Source organism: Pelobates fuscus, chromosome 5 (assembly GCF_036172605.1).
Source record: "Pelobates fuscus isolate aPelFus1 chromosome 5, aPelFus1.pri, whole genome shotgun sequence".
Classification (NCBI taxonomy): domain Eukaryota; kingdom Metazoa; phylum Chordata; class Amphibia; order Anura; family Pelobatidae; genus Pelobates; species Pelobates fuscus.
This window is the reverse complement of record NC_086321.1, coordinates 176,935,806-176,957,965: the sequence shown is the minus strand read 5'-3', so window position 1 is coordinate 176,957,965 and position 22,160 is coordinate 176,935,806.

The following is a 22,160-nucleotide window of genomic DNA, read 5'->3' as shown; positions in this document are numbered from 1 at the left end:
AATTCGTTGGATAAAAATAACAACAGAGGCCTGGGTTCTCATCACATCAAGATCCTATGGAACTACAGACCTCTTCATCTTTCTTCCAATGTTCTGGAAATTCAAACAGTTTTTTAAGCTCTTCTCCAGTTCCCCTCTCTGAAACTTCAGGGGGAGCAAGAAGCATGATGAAGGTTATTTCTCCTCTCATGAGATAGGCAGAGAAAAACCTGGAATGTTTGAAGGTAGTGTATCTTCCAGACAAAGTAAATCTCCTTCCAGACTTCCTGAGCAGAGTGACGTTGGATCCAACAGACCACTCTCTCCTCTCAGGTATTGCAGTGCATTGTCCAGCATTGGGGTCTTCCTCACATAGACCTGTTGGCAACACACCAGAACAACAAGGGTCTTTGACTATTTTGCAGAAGACAAAACTGCCCTGTTTTGTGAGTGGAAGTTCAGTCTGGGGTATATGTTACCCCAATCTCTCTCATTTTCCCTCTCTTGAAGAGGATTCAACATTAACAAGTGGTCATCATATTTGTCACTACTCATTGGCCCAGACGTCCATGGTTTCCCCTACTGCACACACTATACAGGGACCCTCCTTTGGATCTCTCAAACAATTGTTATTATTTATTTATTTTTTTGAATAATCAATTTTTATTAAAGTGTGAATAAGATAAAGTTTAGGCTTGCAGGCCCGTATTAATAACAGAATGCAAGAATACAATGTAAGAACAGTATATATCCATAAAGAGATTACATTCAGAGACAGAGTCCGTTTCAGTTTCAATGTCAGTTTACATCAGATATCATTTTTCAGTTGTAACTGCGTTCCTCAACAGAAATTGCAATGCTGTTTCGTGTTAATACAGTGTGTAACCAATTAAGTCCATCAAGAACTAGATCAACGTGGACATATAAATGTCCATAAGTACCTTGAGGTTGCGTGTTTACAAACGATTAGTATCTTCAATTTTTGTCGATGAGTGTGAGAGTGTGGTGTATTGTGTTGAGTTGTGTTAAGGCCCAAAGTGGTCTGTTTATAGGTGGTGGTAGTGTGTTGGCATGGCACAAAACAACTATTATAAGAGGGAAGAAAATAAAATAGTATGGGCCATAATAATTCAAAATATAGTGTACTAAATATCCCCTCCTATTGTATGATCTTCTGTATGTGTTATCCCTGTCCGTACTGTGGCCGATTTTACTTAGCGTGACAACTCCAGTGAGGGTTATCTCTTGGGTTATCATGGCAAGACTTCTCCCCTTCTCCGTTGCGTGATTTCCCCTGTGACTCGAATGGTCCAACTAGCGTCCAATCTATTTCCCTGATTGGTCTGTATGTTGCCAGGGTGTTGTGTTTCAGGGACGATGTGCGAGGGGGGCTGCTTGGTAGGTTGCATGTATTGGTGGTATTTTGCTTCCCTGCCCGTCAATTCCGCCTGAAGTGTCTCAGCTGCCCTGATATCCTCGACTCTATGGATCCATTCCTCCCATGTGGGGATGTCCGCTTTCTTCCAGTACGGTGGTATGAGTGATTTGGCTGCGTTTAATAAGTGGCGCAGAATAGATTTTTTGTATGTGGACAACGGTTGTGAGGAAATGTGTAGTAAGGCTAGTTCTTCTGACCATTCAATATCGTCTCAAAGGATTAGTTGAACGGCAGATTTGATCCGATTCCAGTATGGGGCGATGTGCCTGCATTCCCACCAGATGTGCAGAAGAGCCCCCCTATCTTGCTGGCATCTCCAGCATGTTGGTGGTGTAGTGGGAAAGATCTTGTGTAGCAATACCCACGTTCTATACCACATGGAGAGCAGCTTGTAGTTCACCTCTTGATAGTGTGAACTAGAGGAGCTTTTGTGTTGCCATATCAAGGCTTTGTCCCATTGTGTCGGTGTGAATGTTTTGTCCATGGCCCTCTCCCAGTGTCGCTGGAAGGCATGGTTTTCTGAGGTGGAATTGGTCAATAAGTATTGGTAGAGGTTCGAGACAGATTTTCCAAGCGATGCGCCATGGGAGCAGAGGTCCTCAAACCACGTTAGATCTGTTCGGAGTTTTTCCTTATGTAGGAGTGCGTTATAATAATGTTTTAGTTGCATATATCGAAAGACCGCCATTGGGGACCGCGGCCGGTTCTCCAACAGCGTGTCCAGTGTCTTCAGATTGCCTTCCCGGGTAACTTTGCATATTGGGATGTAGTCTGCATCGCCTAGAAATGTCCAGGCGTCCGCAGGCAGTCCGCCCCCTATATTGGGATTGTGTGTTATCAGCAGCAAAGGGCAGGGGTTCAGGGAAACTTGTGGTTTTGCTTAGGTTTTCCCTGAGGTTTTCCCATGTGAGTAGTGTTTGTGCTACGGGGTCCTCGTCTTTTCTCCTGCTGCCCCTTGTTGCCCGTCTCCTCCATTCCGCTGCCTTTAGTTTTGCTGCGTCCTCATCCCGATCTAAAATCACCCATTGTTTGGTCGTTTCCGATTCGTGCCACTCCAGGATTCGCTGTAGCGTCGTGGCTTGGTGATATTTTTTAAAGTCCGGCAGAGCCAGGCCCCCCCTGTGTCTAGGCATGCATAATAGATTGTGATGTATTCTGGATCTTTCCCCCCTCCATACATATTTAATAACCGCCGACTTCAGGGTCGAGAAAAATATCGCCGGTAATGCTACCGGTATGGTCTGAAATAGGTAGAGAACCCTTGGGAGAATGTTCATTTTAAGTACCGCTATGCGGCCGTGCCACGTAATGTGTGGGTAGGCCCATCTTTTCAAATCTAATTTGATTTTCTGCAAGAGTGGTGCGAAATTGTGCCGATATATTTCTTGTGGGTTTGTGGGAATCCAGATGCCGAGATACTTCATTGCTCCTGTACACCAGTGAAACGGGAAGAGTGGGCCAAGAGTTTCGTATTCTACCGTGGGTATGGTGATATTCAACGCTTCGCATTTCGCCAGGTTGAGCTTAAACCCCGATATCTGGCCGAAACTTGTCAATTTCCGATAGTAGGCAAGGCAGTGTGATCCGTGGCTGGGAAATAAAGAACAGGAGGTCGTCCGCGTATGCGGCTACTTTATGCTCTATTTCCTGCCACATGTAGCCGTGGATGTCTTGACGGTCCCAAATTGCCTGTAGGAGTGGCTCCAGGGATAGGGCGAACAAGAGCGGCAACAGGGGGCATCCCTGTCTGGTTCCGTTTGCGATTCCAAAGCTTGTAGTCAGTGCTCCATTAACGCGTACCGTCGCCCTAGGTGAGCTGTACAGGGCAGAGATCCACGCCATGGTTCCCTGTCCTATACCCATATATTGGAGCGTTCGGGTCATGTATGTCCAGTCGACCTGATCAAACGCCTTCTCTGCGTCTGTGGATAACAGCACGAGGTGCTTCTGGTATTTCTGTGCATGATGTTGTATAGAGAACAGGCGTAATGTACTATCCCGTGCTTCTCGGCCCGGGATAAACCCTGTCTGGTCACGTGAACAAGGCTTGGCAGTATCCGTTGAAGTCTGGTCGCCAACACTTTTATTAGGAGCTTTGTGTCCACATTCAGCAGGGAGATCGGGCGGTAACTGCCGCATTGTTCCAGGTCCTTCCCACGTTTGAGCAAGACAGTTATAGTTGCCGTCAGGGATTCCATGCCAAAGCGCCCTCCCTCTGCCACTTTGTTGACAGCCTTTGTCAGCCATGGTAGTAATATTGTAGCGAAGTGTTTGTAGTATTCCGTGGAGAACCCATCCGGTCCCGGAGCTCTTCCTGTTTTCGTGCTTTTTAGTGCTGCTGCTAGATCTTCTGTGTCAATCGGTTCATCAAGAATGGATGCTGCCTCTGGATTCACCCGTATCCTGTAGGTATAACCGTATGTGCAATGATGAGTCCTGTCTTTGTGCCGAGTTCTCCGGTGGGCGAAGGTTATAGAGGGAGTTATAGTACTCTAGGAATTCTCCTGCTATTTCTTCTGGATATGGAGATATTCTGCCCGATGACAAGCGGATTTTTCTTACTTGTGTGCATGGCATATCACCTCTTAAAAGGCAGGCGAGGAACTTCCCTCCCTTGTTCGCATGAGCATAGAAAAAGTTTTTCGATCTTTGGAGCGAGCGGAGGTACCTTTGCGTGAGGAGGGTCTTCAAACTTCGCCTGGCCTCCATTAATTCACCATATACTTCGACTAGCTGAGAGCGTTTGTGCTGGAGTTCTAGGCGCGATATGGTGCCGTATAGTTCAGTCATCGCGCGGGTTGCTTCCTTCCTTTTGTGGGTTGCGATACTGATAAGGGTGCCGCGTATGACACTCTTTTGAGCATCCCACACTGACACTGGGGACATCTCTTCCGTCCTGTTTTCATCAAAGTGAGTTTCCAGTGCTTGGGAGACCTCACCTCTCACCTCGAGATCCTGGAGCAGGGATTCATTCAGGCGCCATGTCCAAGTTGCCGGTTTAAACAACGGGGATTCCAGTTCTACCTGGGCCGAGCATGGTCCGACCTTCTTGTCTGATTAGCACGTAGTCTATTCGGGAGTAGCGATTGTGTAATACTGAATAGTGTGTGTAACCCCTGCTGGTGGGATGAATCGTCCTCCAGCAGTCAACTAGTGCCATCTCCCCTAGTGATTTGCGATGGATCTGATGTGGGATTGTGAGAGGCAGCTGTGGCCAGTGGACGAGTCCCTAAGTGGGTCTAATGGGGCGTTAAAGTCCCACAATCAGTGCTCCCTCCGAGAATCCGTGTAGTTTGTTTAGCGTCTCCCTGAGAAATTGTGCTTGTTTTGAATTGGGTACATATATGGTTGCAAGAGTGTACACTCTGTCGGCTATCACCCCTTTTAGGAAGAGGAAACGTCCTTGTTCCTCAAAAAATTATTACAATTATTATATCAAGGCCCAGTATCCTGCACACCAATACTTGAAATTGATGGCATGCAGTGCCTCTTAGACAAGGGTTTTTCTACCTCAGTCGTGGAAACTTTGCTTAGAGCAAGAAATAAGTCTACTTCCTTATCATACTATGAGATATTGGGTATTTTATGTGACTGGGGTGTCCTTCATGATGTTGCTCCTCAAGCCCAGAATATTAGCAACATTCTGCAGTTCACATGACAGACTTACGGTAAGTCTTAGTTCTCTAAGAGTCTAGATATCTGCTCTCTTCTTCTATTGGATAGAAAGCTTACACTCGATCCTGGGTAGTAAAGTGTTATTGAGATGTTGTTCTCCGGTGAAGTCTTCCCCCCCCACCATGGGACTTGTCCCGGGTGCTTCATGCCTTATCGGGTCCTCCCTTTGAGCCCTTGGAAAACATTCCGTTGGCTACTTTAACTTTAAAATCTGTTCTTCTGGTGGCCCTTGCATCAGGAAGAAGAATTTCATACCTTCAAGCTCTTTCTTGTGCATCTCCATTTTTGATTCTTCAAGAAGGGCCATATTACTGACTGTTCCAGCATTTCTCCCTAAAGTAGTTACTAATTCCTTCCATGTCAACCAAGATATTATTCTACCTGCATTTTTTCCCTATCCTTCATCAGAAAGAGAGGAAAAGTGGCAATGTCTTAACCTGGTTTGTTGTTTATCAACCTACTTGGACCGTAACTCTAATATCAGAAAAACATCCCATCTTTTTGTGACTCCATCAAGACACAAGTGGAGCCAGGCTGCTTCTACCTCTTCAATTGATAGGTCAGTGGATTGTCACAACCATTTCCCAGGCTTATCAGGCTTTTGGAGTTCAAAGATCTCTGTGTTCACTCCACAAAAACATTGGCTTCTTTAGGGTCAGCTGCAGTCAATGTCTCTCCTGACTAAATTTGTTCTGCAGCAACTTGGATGTGCTTTGATACGTTTATACGTCATTACCGGTTGGATGTAGCCAGATCTGCTAGTCTGTGTATGGCAGAAGTGTTCTTTCAGCAGCATTATAATTAGTTGATAATAAACATTTTCTTTTTTGCATCATCATTTATGGTTTAGTTTTCTTTTTCTCCCCCCCCATATGTCTTTAGCTTGGACATTACCATTCTGTAGTGCTGCATGAATATATTCGGAAAATATATTTAATACTTACCACTATTTATTTTTCCCAGATGTAAGCAATTGCACACTACACACTCGCCCTTACTTTGTTTCTTGTTTTTAACTTTTGGCTAAACCTGAGGATGTATGTGTTTGAGTGTGTGTGTAGCTGTGTCACAGTGTGTGTGTTTGTGTGTGTGTGTAGCTATGTCACAGTATGTTTGTGTGTGTGTGTGTGTGTAGCTGTGTCACAGTGTAAGATTGTGTGTGTGTGTAGCTGTGTCACTGTGTGTAGCTGTGTCACAGTGTGTGTGTGTAGCTGTGTCACAGTAAGTGTGTGTGTGTAGCTGTGTCAAAGTGTGAGTTTGAGTGAGTGTGTGTAGCTGTGTGACAGTGTGTTTGAGAGTGTGAGTATCTGTAACAGTGTGTGTGTGCATCTGTGTGTGCATGTGACAGTATGAGCATCTTTGGGTCTGTGTTTGTATGTGTCAGTGTGTATATATGGATTTGTGTGTTAATGTGTATGTATTCTGGCTCCTGGCATCAGCAAACTGCACGCAAGGGAGCAGAGCTGGGAGAACATAGCTCCCTCATTGCGTCTGACCGGTAGACAACCACCTGCTGGGGGCGGGGGGGGGGGGGGGGGGGGGCATCAGGTGGCCCCTCCAATGACAGGGGGCATTTGGGGGCAGCATGGACTCGAGCCCTGGTTAAATATGTTCCTTAGCATGTGTATTGATCCATTTTCTATTATTTTTATGTTATTTACTATAATTGCATCATACAACTGTTTTATATCAGCAAGTGAATAGTTAAACATATGCAATTTAGCAAGTGAATAGTTAAACATTTGCAACTATGTTTTGCAACTTTGTATCAAGCACAGCAGCAGAAACATTTCCAGGTATGTGTGTGTAAAGTATAGTGACATCTAATGAAAGTACTGAGCATTGCAGGCAATAATTCCATCATCCCATCATCCCAATATTCTGTTTAGTGTGTCCCCTTAAACTATACTTTTTTCTTTTTCACTTATAAATGGACATACTTTAGTATTGCAAGGTGGAATAGCATGTGTGCTATTTTGTGTCACAATTGTCACTATTTAGCCATTAAGCCCTTGGAAAGGTACCTCATAATTGGATACATGTTTTGCATATTTTATATTTTTTGGAAGTCATTTTTTTTTTGTATGCAGGATATATCCACAAAAAGTTACCACCGTGAATTTTCTTAATCATTAAGTATTCACCTAATTATTTTGGAAGTTGAAATATTGTTCTGTCACTTAGCAGGCTTTGCTTTTGAATGCATATTTTACTGTCCCTCTATTTATCCTTGTTATTTTTTTTAAATTCACCTTAGATTGTTAGTGGTAGGGACTATGTTTTGTTATGGGGAGCATGATATTGTTTAACCTCCTCAATGTTCCATTTCAGTTGCTAAGATAATTTACACACAATCCATCAGTCAAAATAATCCCACAGAAAGGCAAAATGCAGACATCATGGGCAGAGGAGAACCGAATGGTGAAGCCCAGGTATAAGGAAAAAAAATAACAAATACAAATAAATTTAAGTAGCAAAAAGGGGAGTGTTATCATCAGGAGGCATAACAAAAGGAAATCTAAAAAAAAAACACCTGTGCCAGTGCTGCTTTAAAAAAACACCATTACCAAGTTTTGAGTATTCTCCTCACATGGGCAGAAGGAAAAGTCCCCAAGGTTAATATTGCAGCTAAGGGGACCCCTAAGCAGGTAAGTGTGGAAGAGCTCACTAATGCTGGGTTATTATGAATAACTAATTTTAAGCAAAACAAGCCTACTAATATGCATTGCATGGTTGAGACTTATGAGTGTCCTTGGTTGAGCTCCATTACACTTCCTAGCCTTGCGTGAATATCCGATGCTATGTAACCTCTTGGTCGTTAGGCTTTTATGGATTGTTGGAACCTCTGGTTTTGTAAATCCTCTTCCAGCTGTGCATTGGACAATAACTCCTGTTAAACCAAAAGCTTAACCTGAGTTGGAGAAAGTTTTCTCAACACCAACACCCTCGCTGGCCATTCCATGCATATTGGGCTCCTATTACCATCCCTTTGTGATTATCCTGGGTCAAACAAAGGAGCATGTTCTATTTACTTAAGATGCGTTGACCTGTTATGCATTGGATGCAGATTGTCCTCTACATTACGGCAATGTATCTTCAAGATCTGTTATTTTTGCACTGTTGCGCAAGTGCCCGTCTGGAATTTCATATAATTATCTTTGGATTGCTATTCAGGAATAAAGCATCCATCTGTATATAATTTGTTTCAGCATATCTTATTATTGTTGCCAGGCTTTACTTTATTACTTAATGCTTTGGATTCCAAAGATTAACCTCTGCCTGATCTAAATTATACTCTGGACTTGATCATATACCTATAAAAGATTCACTTTAAAAAACATTGCAGTGATAGAATGTTGTGTAAGTAGATTGTTCCGGTGCAGTGAATGGGTATATGGGTTGTGGGGAAGCATTGTCTGGTTTGGGGAGAAATAAGCTAATTCTTTCAGGAAGAGGTAATTAAAGGCTCACCGGGTGAAGGACAGATTTTCAGAATCTCATAATTAGTGATGTACCGAACGGTTCGCCGAATAGTTCCTGGCGAACATAGCGTGTTCCCCCCCTTATTGTTGTTTAGGGCCCCCACCCGCAGCTCAGGGGTGGGGGCCGGGGGAAGGACAGTAGGTCCCCCCCTCTTATTGTAACTTAGGACCCCCACCCGCCGCTCAGGGGTGGGGGCGGGGGGGAGGACAGTAGGTCGTCCCCCCCATTATTCTTTTATAGGGCCCCCACCCGCAGCTCAGGAGCCATGTTACTCTGTATATAGAGGGAGCCATGTTTACACTGTATATAGAGGGAGCCATGTTACTCTGTATATAGAGGGGAGCCATGTTACTCTGTATATAGAGAGGAGCCATGTTTACACTGTATATAGAGGGAGTCATGTTACTCTGTATATAAAGAGAAGCCATGTTTACACTGTACATAGAGGGGAGCCATGTTACTCTGTATATAGAGGGAGCCATGTTATTCTATATATAGAGGGAGCCATGTTTACACGGTATATAGAGGGAAGCCATGTTACTCTGTATATAGAGAGGAGCCATGTTTACACTGTATATAGAGGGAGCCATGTTACTCTGTATATAGAGGGAGCCATGTTACTCTATATAGAGGGAGCCATGTTACACTGTATATAGAGGGGAGCCATGTTACACTGTATATAGAGGGAGCCATGTTATTCTGTATATAGAGGGAGCCATGTTTACACGGTATATAGAGGGAAGCCATGTTACTCTGTATATAGAGGGAGCCATGTTACTCTGTATATAGAGGCAGTGGCGTACTAAGGGGGGGCGGGGGGGGGCGGTCCGCCCCGGGTACCACTCACTAGGGGGGTGCCCGGGGCGAACTTTCGCAGGGGCGGCGAAATGCCACCCTGTGTCTTGTGTAAAGGGACCGGCCGCTAATAAGACTATCTACCCGAGTTTCCCATCCAGCAGCAGCAGGGTCCTCTGTTCTCGCGATCCGCGAGAGCGTTGCCGTGGGTTGCCATAGCAACGCTCTCGCGGATTGCGAGAACGTTGCCATAGCAACGCTCTCGCGGATCGCGAGAACAGAGGACCCTGCTGCTGCTGGATGGGAAACTCGGGTAGATAGTCTTATTAATGAGCATGGAGAATACTGGGCCCCTCTAAACTGCCCAGTGATGCCATGCCACCGGACCACCAGTCGAGGAGGACAGGAGGGACAGGTAAGTGGCAGCACTTATTCCACACAACATACACACTGCATCTGCATACACTCTACACACACTCTACACACATTGCATACACTGCACACACACTGCATACACTATACACACACTGCATACACTGCACACACACTGCATACACTGCACACACACTGCATACACTCTACACACACTGCATACACTCTACACACACTATACACACTCTACAGACCCTGCATACACTCTACACACAATGTTACCCTGTATATAGAGAGGAGCCATGTTTACACTGTATATAGAGGGAGCCATGTTACTCTGTATATAGAGAGGAGCCATGTTTACACTGTATATAGAGGGGAGCCATGTTACTCTGTATATAGAGAGGAGCCATGTTTACACTGTATATAGAGGGGAGCCATGTTACTCTGTATATAGAGGGAGCCATGTTATTCTCTATATAGAGGGAGTCATGTTTACATGGTATATAGAGGGAAGCCATGTTACTCTGTATATAGAGGGAGCCATGTTTACTCTGTATATAGAGGGAGCCATGTTACTATCTGAGGTGGTTAACTATGATTGGCCCTGGCATGTTTGTTAGTCTGGCCTGCATGGTTGTCTGGCATTAATAAAAGTAGCATGTTTCAACTATATTAGTAGTTAGACTAGTTTGCACTAAAACATGTGCAAATGGGGAGTTTGCGGTTGTGCAAATGGACTGTTTGCAGTTGTTTGCGGTGCGTTAAACGGGGAGTTTGGTCTGTCACTGTGAAGCGGGCGTAACCCTTACACTACCTGATCGATACAACATCATACCTGATGTTTTAATGCACGTTATTCCAAACAATTTAGGAATGTTAGGTGATTTCTGCCCTTTATGGATTAAAACCAGACTCTGCATCAACTATGTAATTTTCCATGGGAGTTTTGCCATGGATCCCCCTCCGGCATGCCACAGTCCAGGTGTTAGTCCCCTTGAAACAACTTTTCCATCACTATTGTGGCCAGAAAGAGTCCCTGTGGGTTTTAAAAATCGCCTGCCCATTGAAGTCTATGGCGGTTCGCCCGTTCGCGAACATTTGCGGAAGTTCGCGTTCGTCATGCGCAAACCGAAAATTTTCTGTTCGTGACATCACTACTCATAATTAATTGACAGGTTTGCTGGGTGAAGGGGCAGAGGTGTAATATGTCACAGAAAGAGGGACAAGTAATTTAGAACGTTTTATAGTCAGGTACTTTTGCAATACCAACAGAGGAGATAACCTGCCTAGCCAAGTCACACACATCTTAGCTCCAATCTATATAGCAAAATAGATAAAGAGAACTAAATTGGCAACTAAAAATATAGTCTTCCCTTTCTAAATTTGAACAAAAATATTATTAAATGCATGTTTCAATACATTTAAAGTACAACTAATTTGTTGGATTTAGCTCAGTAAATGGAGGTGATCCTACATGAGAGTGAGTAATAGAATTAGCTTCCTCCAAATAAATCGAATTATAACTAACTACCAATTGCTGGCATGGAAGTGTTTCTGAAGATCCTACTGGTGTAGAAATGACTGGACTGTATTTAAACAACTATTTTAATATTGTTTATAGTGCAAGTGTTTTGAATCTGATGTTATTAATAATGTGGGGTAGACTTATGATGCAGAATGCACAGTGTGGTGATTGCTGGGTGAGGGTGCTTATTTAAAGGAACACTGTAGGGTCAGGAACAACATGTATTCCTGACCCTATATAGTAGAATCTTATATGTATTCAAGTCTGCAGCTGCTACCCCTGATCTGTAATAACAAATAAACCGTGCTTTTAGGCGCTTCGAATATAATGTGGTGAAGAACCTGATTCCGCTAAGCAGCTCACACACGTGTAGGTACCTCCAAACCTTAACACAATAGCATGCAGAAAAGTGGGGTAATGGAAGTGAGAGAGAAGGGTCACAACAAACAAAACCCAGTGGAGCGCTAATTTAATTGTCTAAACTCACCCTTTAAAAAAGGGGTATACCAAACGAGAAAATCTAGAGGGAAAAATATAAAATGGGAACAATGGTGCAGTATATCTGGACTGGATGTTCTTTAAACAGAGATGTACCGTATTTTTCGCTCCATAAGACGCACCTCACCATAAGACGCACCTAGTTTTTAGAGGAAGAAACCCAGAAAAAAAATATTCTGAACAAACTGTCCCATAGTGTTTCTTACTATGGGACAGTTTGTACAGAATATTTTTTTTCTCCCCTGTCCCATAGTGTCCCCCCCTCCCATAGTCTTCTCCTCTCTCCCATAGTCTTCACTCACCCCCTCCCCATAGTCTTCACCCACCCCCTCCCCATAGACTTCATCCACCCCCCTCCCCATAGACTTCATCCACCCCCCTCCCCATAGACTTCATCCACCCCCCTCCCCATAGACTTCATCCACCCCCTCCCCATAGACTTCATCCACCCCCTCCCCATAGACTTCATCCACCCCCCTCCCCATAGACTTCACCCCCCGCTCCCCATAGACTTCACCCCCCCTCCCCATAGACTTCACCCCCCCCTCCCCATAGACTTCACCCCCCCTCCCCATAGACTTCACCCCCCCTCCCCATAGACTTCACCCCCCCCTCCCCATAGACTTCACCCCCCCCTCCCCATAGACTTCACCCCCCCCTCCCCATAGACTTCACCCCCCCCTCCCCATAGACTTCACCCCCCCCTCCCCATAGACTTCACCCCCCCATAGACTTCACCCCCCCATAGACTTCACCCCCCCATAGACTTCACCCCCTTCCCATAGACTTCACCCCCTTCCCATAGACTTCACCCCCCCCTTCCCATAGACTTCACCCCCCCCTTCCCATAGACTTCACCCCCCCCTCCCCATAGACTTCACCACCCCCCTCCCCATAGACTTCACCACCCCCCTCCCCCTCCCCATAGACTTCACCACCCCCCTCCCCATAGACTTCACCCCCCCCCCATAGACTTCACACCCCCCCCCCATAGACTTCACACCCCCCCCATAGACTTCACACCCCCCCCCCATAGACTTCACACCCCCTCCCCCCCATAGACTTCACACCCCCTCCCCCTCCCCATATTCTTCTCTCCCATACTGTCCCCCTCCCCTTGTCCCATTATTACTTACCTGTCTTGCAGCGTTGGCCGGCAGCACAGGGCGCACCGCGGTAGTGGAACTTGAATTTCATGTTCCGGTTTCCGGCGGGACTGAAAGGAAGTGCGCACTCAGCTTGTGCACACTTCCTTTCAGTCCCGCCGGAAACCGGAACATGAAATTCAAGTTCCACTACCGCGGTGCGCCCTGTGCTGCCGGCCAACGCTGCAAGACAGGTAAGTGAAGCTTCATATTCGCTCCATAAGACGCACAGACATTTCCCCTCACTTTTGAGGGGAAAAAAAGTGCGTCTTATGGAGCGAAAAATACGGTATATATAAAACTCACATGGTTCAGAGCCAGGCAAAGATAGGCTCAGGTCATAAGCGCAGGGGTATTTTAAAGCAAATACCAGGCTTCTTCAATAGCTTAATGTTAGTCCTCAGAGAAAAGGAGAGAAAGGGAACAATGGACCAGAGTCCTAGTGTATTAACTTCACCCAATCTGTCAGAAAATCAAATACAAGTACTTGCTCACCTTTAAGAGAGCCAATGTAAACTGGGCTCTCAGTGTGATGGGTATTGTGCCTTTAAGAGGGCACTGCTCTTCTTTGTTAAGCAGGAAAATAGATGCAGGACGTAGGCTCATGTAGACAATATAAAATTTATTGTAATAAAACACTTACATAAAGTAAAAAATAAAATGTCCCATAAAATAATGGAGTCCTCGTCCGAGACGCGTTTCGCCTTATAGAAAGGCTTTTTCAATCGGTATCCTGCTCGTAAAATCCCGCCGGTTTAGATAGCCCAAAAACCTTTCCCATTGGTGCTTGTCGCCTTCCTGATCAGCCAATGGAGGGAGGGGTGTGTTCGTCATCTGTTGTACATGTTCGTAATGACGGAAGTGACGTATCGTACTTGCCGCAACGTCACTTCCGTTTTTCCCGTAGCCGCCATTTTGCTCATTGGCAATTTGCTTATATCACATTTATATGCCCATAGTCCAATATATAATGTGAACATGAAACCAAAAACAAAAGGGGAAAAGAAAGGAGGAGTCAGACATAATCTGTTAACTTCATGAACATTAAAAATAGAAGAAAAAAAGGGAAATGAAAATCAGAGGAGAGACAAGAGAACTCATTGCAAGATAATTCCCAAACGAAGTTGTATATTTGCATTTCTTCAAGCAACAGTATTCTCTATATAGGGCAACTATGTGAGTTTTATATATACAGCTCTGTTTAAAGAACATCCAGTCCAGATATACTGCACCATTGTTCCCATTTTATATTTTTCCCTCTAGATTTTCTCGTTTGGCATACCCCTTTTTTAAAGGGTGAGTTTAGACAATTAAATTAGCGCTCCACTGGGTTTTGTTTGTTGTGACCCTTCTGTCTCACTTCCATTACCCCACTTTTCTGCTACCCCTGATCTGCCTGACATCATCAGAAGTGTTGTTATGAGCCAATCACAATGCTTTCCCATAGGATTGGCTAAGACTGTCAAAGAGGCAGATCAGGGGCAGAGGAAGCACAAGCCGAACACAGCCCTGGCCAATCAGCTTCCCCTCATAGAGATACAATGAATCAATGCATCTCTATGAGGAAAGTTCACTGTCTCCATGCAGAGGGTGGAAAAACTGAATGGCAGAGCTGCACCGTGTGCACTGCCTCAGGAAGCACCTCTAGTAGCCATCTGGATGGCCGGTGGAGTTATCAGTAGGCTGTAATGTATACACTGAATTTTCTCTGAAAAGACAGTGTTTACTGAAAAAGCCTGACTATAATGTCGCTTTAAATAAAAATGCTCTCTACAGGGAACCATTGATTTTGAACATGTCATTAAATTAGACATCTCCCATAATCACCACTTGCATTTGTGTTAGTGATATTGTGGTTTGCATTTAGATTACAAGGGAGTTCATCTGATGGTGGGAGTATTGTCATAATATTTTCAAGGTTGCGGTCAGCCTGGTCCTGAAAATGAAACTGGATATAAAACGGTCAAACACTGGTACAGTGGGTAGGTTACACAGGAAATGACTCTCATATAATAGATGAGCTGTCTCTTTAAAACAATGCCAGATTCCAATGTAAATGGCTGCGTGTGTTCATATGAAAAAAATCAGCTGAATTCAGACATGTAGTTTATATACTCATTTCCTCTGCCCTGAACATAATATATAGGAGGTCCCCAGAGGTGAAAATAGTTCAATGCAATCCTCATATGTTAGCAACACAGCACTTTAGCTGCGCATTTCTGGATCTGGAATAAAGCCATTGTATTCTTTGAATATGAGTTTCATGCTTCACATGGACATGTGAGATGCTAGGAATTCAAACTTAAAGTGAATTTAAAATGTTAAGCAATTAAAGCCGAATCGAAAACATTGCTGACTTGGGCCTCAATTTTATATTTTTTTATAAGCTTATCAAATGATTTTATATTTTTGGATATACTTTCAAAATCATTTAATATTTTGAAAGCTATTTGAATATCTTGACATTTTTGATGTATTGATATATTTCTATATATGAAAATAATAATTTTTTTCACAGATGGGACCGCGGTCTCTGTGCCAGTCCTACAGAGATGCTGGACGGGCGGTCCAGATCCCCAACCAACCCCGCAGGGATGCCAGGAGGAGGAGGTAAGCGAAACTTCCCCTCCCCAGCTACATCCCAACCGGGTCCTGGGGGCAGTGGATGAGCCTGCGATACCTATTGACCCCCTCCCAGCAGCAGAGCTGGCATCTGGGCAGAGCGCTGTTAGCCTCTGCCCTCCCTTTTCCCCTGGTCCACAGCCTGACTTACCACGGGTTACCCCAAGAGAAGAGCTGGCAGCAGGGCAGAGCACTGCTGGCCTCTGCCCCTCAGGCAACACCAGCAGTTTGCCTAGCTGCACCAGGGAGACCGAGAGTGCTGCGCTGTCCCACCACAAACTTGAACCTACAGGCCAGTACCATTTATTGTGGCTGGGGGTTACTCTGCATATTTTTCTTTGTGGGTGGGCTGCCCGACTAACCTAGGTACTGACCGGCAGAAGATGTGTGACGAAGTGCCCTTCACCACTTGTACCTGGAGGGGACTACTGGCTAGCCTCCTGCCTTCCGACTATGGCCCCTTTGCTAATAGCTGTATTTTACCCTGCAGAAAGGTTTATTTGTGTATTTCTGTCGGGGCGTTCAGGACTTTCAGTATGTGAGTAGTGCTACCCCAGATAGCTATGCCATGGAGCCTATTCGTGTAACGAAAGACTATGGAAAATACTTTTGCTCCATGGTGATTGAACTGTAGGTATGTGTTCTGAGCGCCATTCAGTAATAATGCGCGCTCAGATCTAAGCTATCTGGGGATATGTTGCATGTATATGTTTTATGTAGTAATTGTAACATTGTGTAATTTTATGTCTTTTTGTAACCATGTGGTTAATTGAGTCTTGCCTCTGTCCTGGGAGATAATTTGATTACTTCCCAATTATCTCCAGGATAGAGAGGAGGGATTGTGATGTCACTGTAGGAGTGTTTTGTTTGTATTGTCTGTGATTGGCTAATATGCAATATGTGTCCCATTGTTCCATCAGGTCCCCTAGGGGAGTGTCCACCTGGTGGACACTTGCATAAATACCGGCCAGGTAGCCCTCAATAAACCAGACCTACTTGCACCTTTCTTGAAGCCTTGGCTCATGATTGGGGGAAGGGATACCTACCTTCTGGGGATTGCTATAATCACTTACTCCCCAGAGTAAGCTCTTGTAATAGCTTGATTTGTTCTTGCTGCTACGCTCTCTGGATTTAGGAGAGGTTCACCCACTGGGAGCTGGATCCTGGTCATGGATCCAGGGTGGGTGAGAGACGGCGAGACCCCAGCGCAGCTGCATTGCTGGAAGTGGGGTCCGCAGTGCTGATGGTGTCAGTTGAAGTGCTCGGAGTCCTCGGCAAGCGCTAGGAGCATTGATTGGCGGAGGTACTCGGTCAGAGTGCCAGCGGTCCGTCACAACAAGCATAGACCATCTCTTCTCCTATACTGTTTCACTACCTCAGACAATCTCATAACCTCTAGTTGATTAGGTTTGGGTTCAGATCGCACTGGTAGGTCAGGGACAACAGGTTTTGAGAATCAAGGTGCTAATGACAAGGTCATACATCTGCTTCTGCTTTTATTAATTTCTCTGGTCCTAAGTCTATTATCAGTCTGCATCACAAAGGTAATACATTTGTTTAATCTTTTCAGTAGATCTTTGGCAACAATTTCGTCAAGTATGTTCTCGGATAATCCTTTTTTAAAACCAGCGATTAATCCGTTGTTAGTCCAGTCTACCTTAGAAGCCAAGGTGCAAAATTCGATGGCATAATCTGAGATAGATCAGTTCCCTTGTTTAATATGCATTAAGGCAGTGGAGGCATCATCCTCCCTGCCTAAATGTTCGAATGTTAATTTGAATTCCGTAAGGAATTCCTGATAATTATGTGCAATACTTCTATTACTCTCCCATAACGGATTGGCCCAAGCTAAGGCTTTACCTTTAAGTTGGTTCATTAGGTAACCAATTTTAGCTCTATCTGAGGGGAAAGATCCCGGTGAGGCCTCAAAATTATACTCAATTTGTTTCAGAAATCCTCTGCATTCTTGAATATTCCCATCAAAATGCGGGGGAGAAGATAAGGAGATAGTAGGTGCCTTATGTACTAGAGGTGGAGGTACAGTAGGCGGCGGAGTCCCAGGCTGTAGGTGCGCTGTTCGGGTAAGAAGCGTACTGAAAGCCTGGGGAAACTGATCCATATGGTGATCATTCTCCTCTAGCTTTCTCTCGGAAGCAGCTATGTGCTGACATTCTTCAGCATTACTAATTGATCCAGCACGCAGAATTGTGTCACACCTAGGATTAAAGATAACATCTAACCGGACCTTAGAATGGCTGGACTTAACATATCCAAGAATAGTCAGAACACTTGCCGAGGTCAGGGATACGGAATCAGACACAACAATGAGTAAAAGCCAAAAGTCAAGGATGCCAGAAATTAGTAGTCAGAACAAAGCCAAATAACAAAATATCAAGATCAGGAACACACACTAGGATTACCATCAGGCAGAAAACACAACAGGGCAATGAGAGAATCTAAAAATAGGTTTAAATAACCCTCCTGTTATTCCAATTGGCTGTAATTGGCCCTTAACCCCCAAACGTGCGTGCGCGTGACGTCACGCGCACGCCGACGTCATCCTCAACATGGGTGGTCATGGGGCTATAAAGTGGCATAGATCAGCAGCGGCCGACGTCCCTAGACATGCTGGGTTTTTCAGGTATTTTGCTGTAGATGGGCACAACTATTCTTGTCAGGACGGTAAATACCATCAAACACATTTCTATATGCGGAATAGCAGATGAATTCGTTACAGTGAGCTGGGCATGGCCCCACCTCCTTAGACTAAACACAGTGATCTGTGCATGGCCCCGCCCCCTCAGAATGAACACAGAGATTTTCTGTAGAGAGAGGGGCAGAATGCGTAACTCAGAAATAACACAGATGTGCATTCTACTACCCAGACTGTATACACACATTGTTTTGTATACTGATCCCCACACTATTACACACACAGCTACATATACCACTAGCCACACTTTTATACACACATTCCTGCACATACTGCTACACACAGTATTACATAAACACATGCACTGCTGTTTTTAGGCAAACAGCATGCAGAGTTACAGCTTCTGGCTTGAATACAGGAGCCACCTGAAAAAGAGAAGCATCGTCAGGAAAGACAACTGACAAATACGGCTTCAAACCCATCCCCAAATGAAGTGCAAGTAGATCATCTGACCCTGCAGAGGGAAAAAAGACGTGCTCCCCACCTACGCCCTGTACGGCTCATGCGTGTTGGCTGTGCTCTGGGAACTTGCCAGGTGCACAACCTAAATTACAGATTATGGCAGCTGGTCGGCCAACAGGGAAAAGAACAGTCACCATTACATCTGAACAGCCCCCACAGCTATGGATGAACTCTGTGCATGAACACCAAATTGAAAGAAACAAAATGTCATATCCATACCGACTAGAATCTGTCACGTGTTTACAGTATAAAGAGCTTAGGAAATAGAATGCTTTCAACTCATATTAAGTCTGGGTCATCAATGCTGTTATAGCCGCCATGCAAAATTCATAGGTGCCTAGTGTTACATGCCTGCTAAACTAAATATATTCTGTATTTAGATGCTATTAATAAACTGTCTTCTCTGTCCAATGCAGTATATTTGCCAAACCAGCCTCCATAGAAACCCCTCACGGCTTGTCCTTGAATGATGTTTGCGTCAGTCTCCAGATGATATAACTTTTGTGGTTGACTCTTCACATTGTACAATTAACTTATTAAAACAAGACATATTTATTTAATCTAAAAGAAAAAAAAAAAAAAAACACATGCACTGCTACTCATATTGCTGCCTACACTGTTAAACCCACATACTGCTACCCACATTGTGTCCATACACACACTGCTACACTTGCTACTACTAACCAGACTGTTACACACAGAAACTCATTACATAAAGATACCAAATCATATTAGTGTCAGCAGTCTAAAAGTAAGGGCTGAGACTGTTTCGTCAAATATGACATCATAAACAATTAGGATCAGTTTAGAATCCTTTTCTGTACGTGTGGTAGGTCCATATTCAACCCCCATCTCCTGTGATCCCCAGATCCATTCAGAAAATGGTAAAAATGGGACTAAATATTTTTGCAAAATACAGACGAATGAATCAACACTTTCAAAATGCAGTTTTGAATATTTCAAGTTACCTAGAATACCTGCCAAGTAAAAATATATGATTTAGTTTTATCATATGGCATATTATGCTCTGTTCCTCACCATTTTCAAGTAAATATTTGAATCTTGTGATATTTTGACATTTTTTGATATACTGATATATATATTTTTTTCTATCTTTTTTGTGATATTTTGAAAAAAATATTTTAAAAGTTTATCCAGAAATATTAAATAATTTGGAATGGTTATCCAATCACATTGAATTGAGGCCAACAAGCGCATTACTCTAGTTAGATCAAATAAACAGGTCACGTCTTCGTGTAATGTTATGTCGTGCAGCTACTGCTCTTGAATGAAGTTATGTTCCAGTACAGCTAGACATATGCTGAATCTGTGCTGCCATCATCTGGTAAAGTCAGGCTCAGAACACCCTTTCTAACACTCCAGTTGCTGTGCCTTCTTATTTCCTATTTGTAGTTGATCCTGCCCAAGCATGTTGTGCCTCTATCCAGAAAGAGATAGAGAGATAGAGCCTGCCATCCTTTTATAGCACCAGCTGAACCAAATGCACCTACTCATATAATACGGTAATTGCCACAACGTATACAGGCCACCATAACATTACAGGAGATTTTACAGTTTGACAGGGTCAGGACTTATAACCTAGATAATAATAACTGCCTATCAAACAGGACACAGGGACTATGTTATAGCAGAACTGTCATTTTGTTTGTAAGTTAACCATTTCTTCCCCTCTGTTTGTCCTTATTTGAACTTATTTTAAACCCTTAAAGGGACACTATAGTCACCTGAACAACTTTAGCTTAATGAAGCAGTTTTGGTGTATAGAACATGCCCCTGCAGCCTCACTGCTCAATCATCTGCCATTTAGGAGTTAAATCCTTTTGTTTATGAACCCTAGTCACACCTCCCTGCATGTGACTTGCACAGCCTTCCATAAACACTTCCTGTAAAGAGAGCCCTATTTAGGCTTTCTTTATTGCAAGTTCTGTTTAATTAAGATTTTCTTATCCCCTGCTATGTTAATAGCTTGCTAGACCCTGCAAGAGCCTCCTGTATGTGATTAAAGTTCAATTTAGAGATTGAGATACAATTATTTAAGGTAAATTACATCTGTTTGAAAGTGAAACCAGTTTTTTTTTTTCATGCAGGCTCTGTCAATCATAGCCAGTGGAGGTGTGGCTAGGGCTGCATAAACACAAACAAAGTGAGTTAACTCCTAAATGACAGTGAATTGAGCAGTGAAATTGCAGGGGAATGATCTATACACTAAGACTGCTTTATTTAGCTAAAGTAATTTAGGTGACTATAGTGTTCCTTTAAATCCATGAAGAACTCTAAAACTCCCAGCCCTGAAGGTTTCTCTGTCACATATTCTAAAACCTCGACAGACCTTTTCATTCCTAAGGACCCTTTCCCTTTTTCAATCTATATATTTGTGTGGCCAGAAAGCTCCCTCCTCAGATACAATGCGTGCTAAAATCCTGGCCATCCCGAAAAAGAGAAAAGATCCAGCTTTATTACTGATGCGAAACTGTATACCAAATGTGTACCTATTCGCCTTGTCCCCTACTGCCCGCCCTGGTAGATTTGGACCAGGTAGGTTTCATCCCTGTAGGAAAGCACCGGACAGTGTCCAGTGATCTCAAAACATCATCACGACTGCTTTGTGGTCTTTGCGAGGGGTGATGCTTCTATCGCTGGATGCGGAGAAGGCCATCAATAGAGTGGATTAGAATTATTTGTGGCAGACACTTGCTGCCTTTGGGCTAAGTGGCTCTTTTGTTCGAGGGGTTCAGATAGTTTATCAGAACCCCAGACAGCAGTGGACTCGGGACTGGCTAAGTATAGGGATTTTTTCATTCTAAATGGTACACGGCAGGAATATCTGCTCTCGCCCCTTCTGTTTGCCCTCATCATTGAATATTTAGCTGCCACTATACATCAAGTGCCAGACATTATGGGAGTCATCACTGTCAGAGATAAGGAATATGCTCTCTCTCTCTTTTTGCTGATGATATCCTTTCCTTCACTAATCCTCTAATCTCTATACTCAATTTATTTCCGTCCATTCCACTTTTTGGGCTTTAAGATTAATCTAGACAAAAGTCAATTTAATATTTTTAAAACATCCAATGGTACTTGCACTCAATCACACTTTTGGTGCAGGTATCTGGATCACCTCTAAAGACCCACCATATAATTATAGAAGATGCCAAAATGATACTGCACTCAATTTTAAAGCAAAATAGAAAAAAGGGTAGTTTATTGACACAACGTCAATATAGGTAAGAGGGCTAATCTCTCCTATACAGAAGTAAACATATCTCAATTCACATAACTAGTCCACCATATGTAAAGTGCAAAACATTACTTAAAGTGCTTAGTGCCATATCACCATAAATATACAACTCAATACAATAAAGTACAAATATATATACAATACTGCCTGCCTGCAATTCCTATGCACAAAGCAAATAACTGGAAAAAATG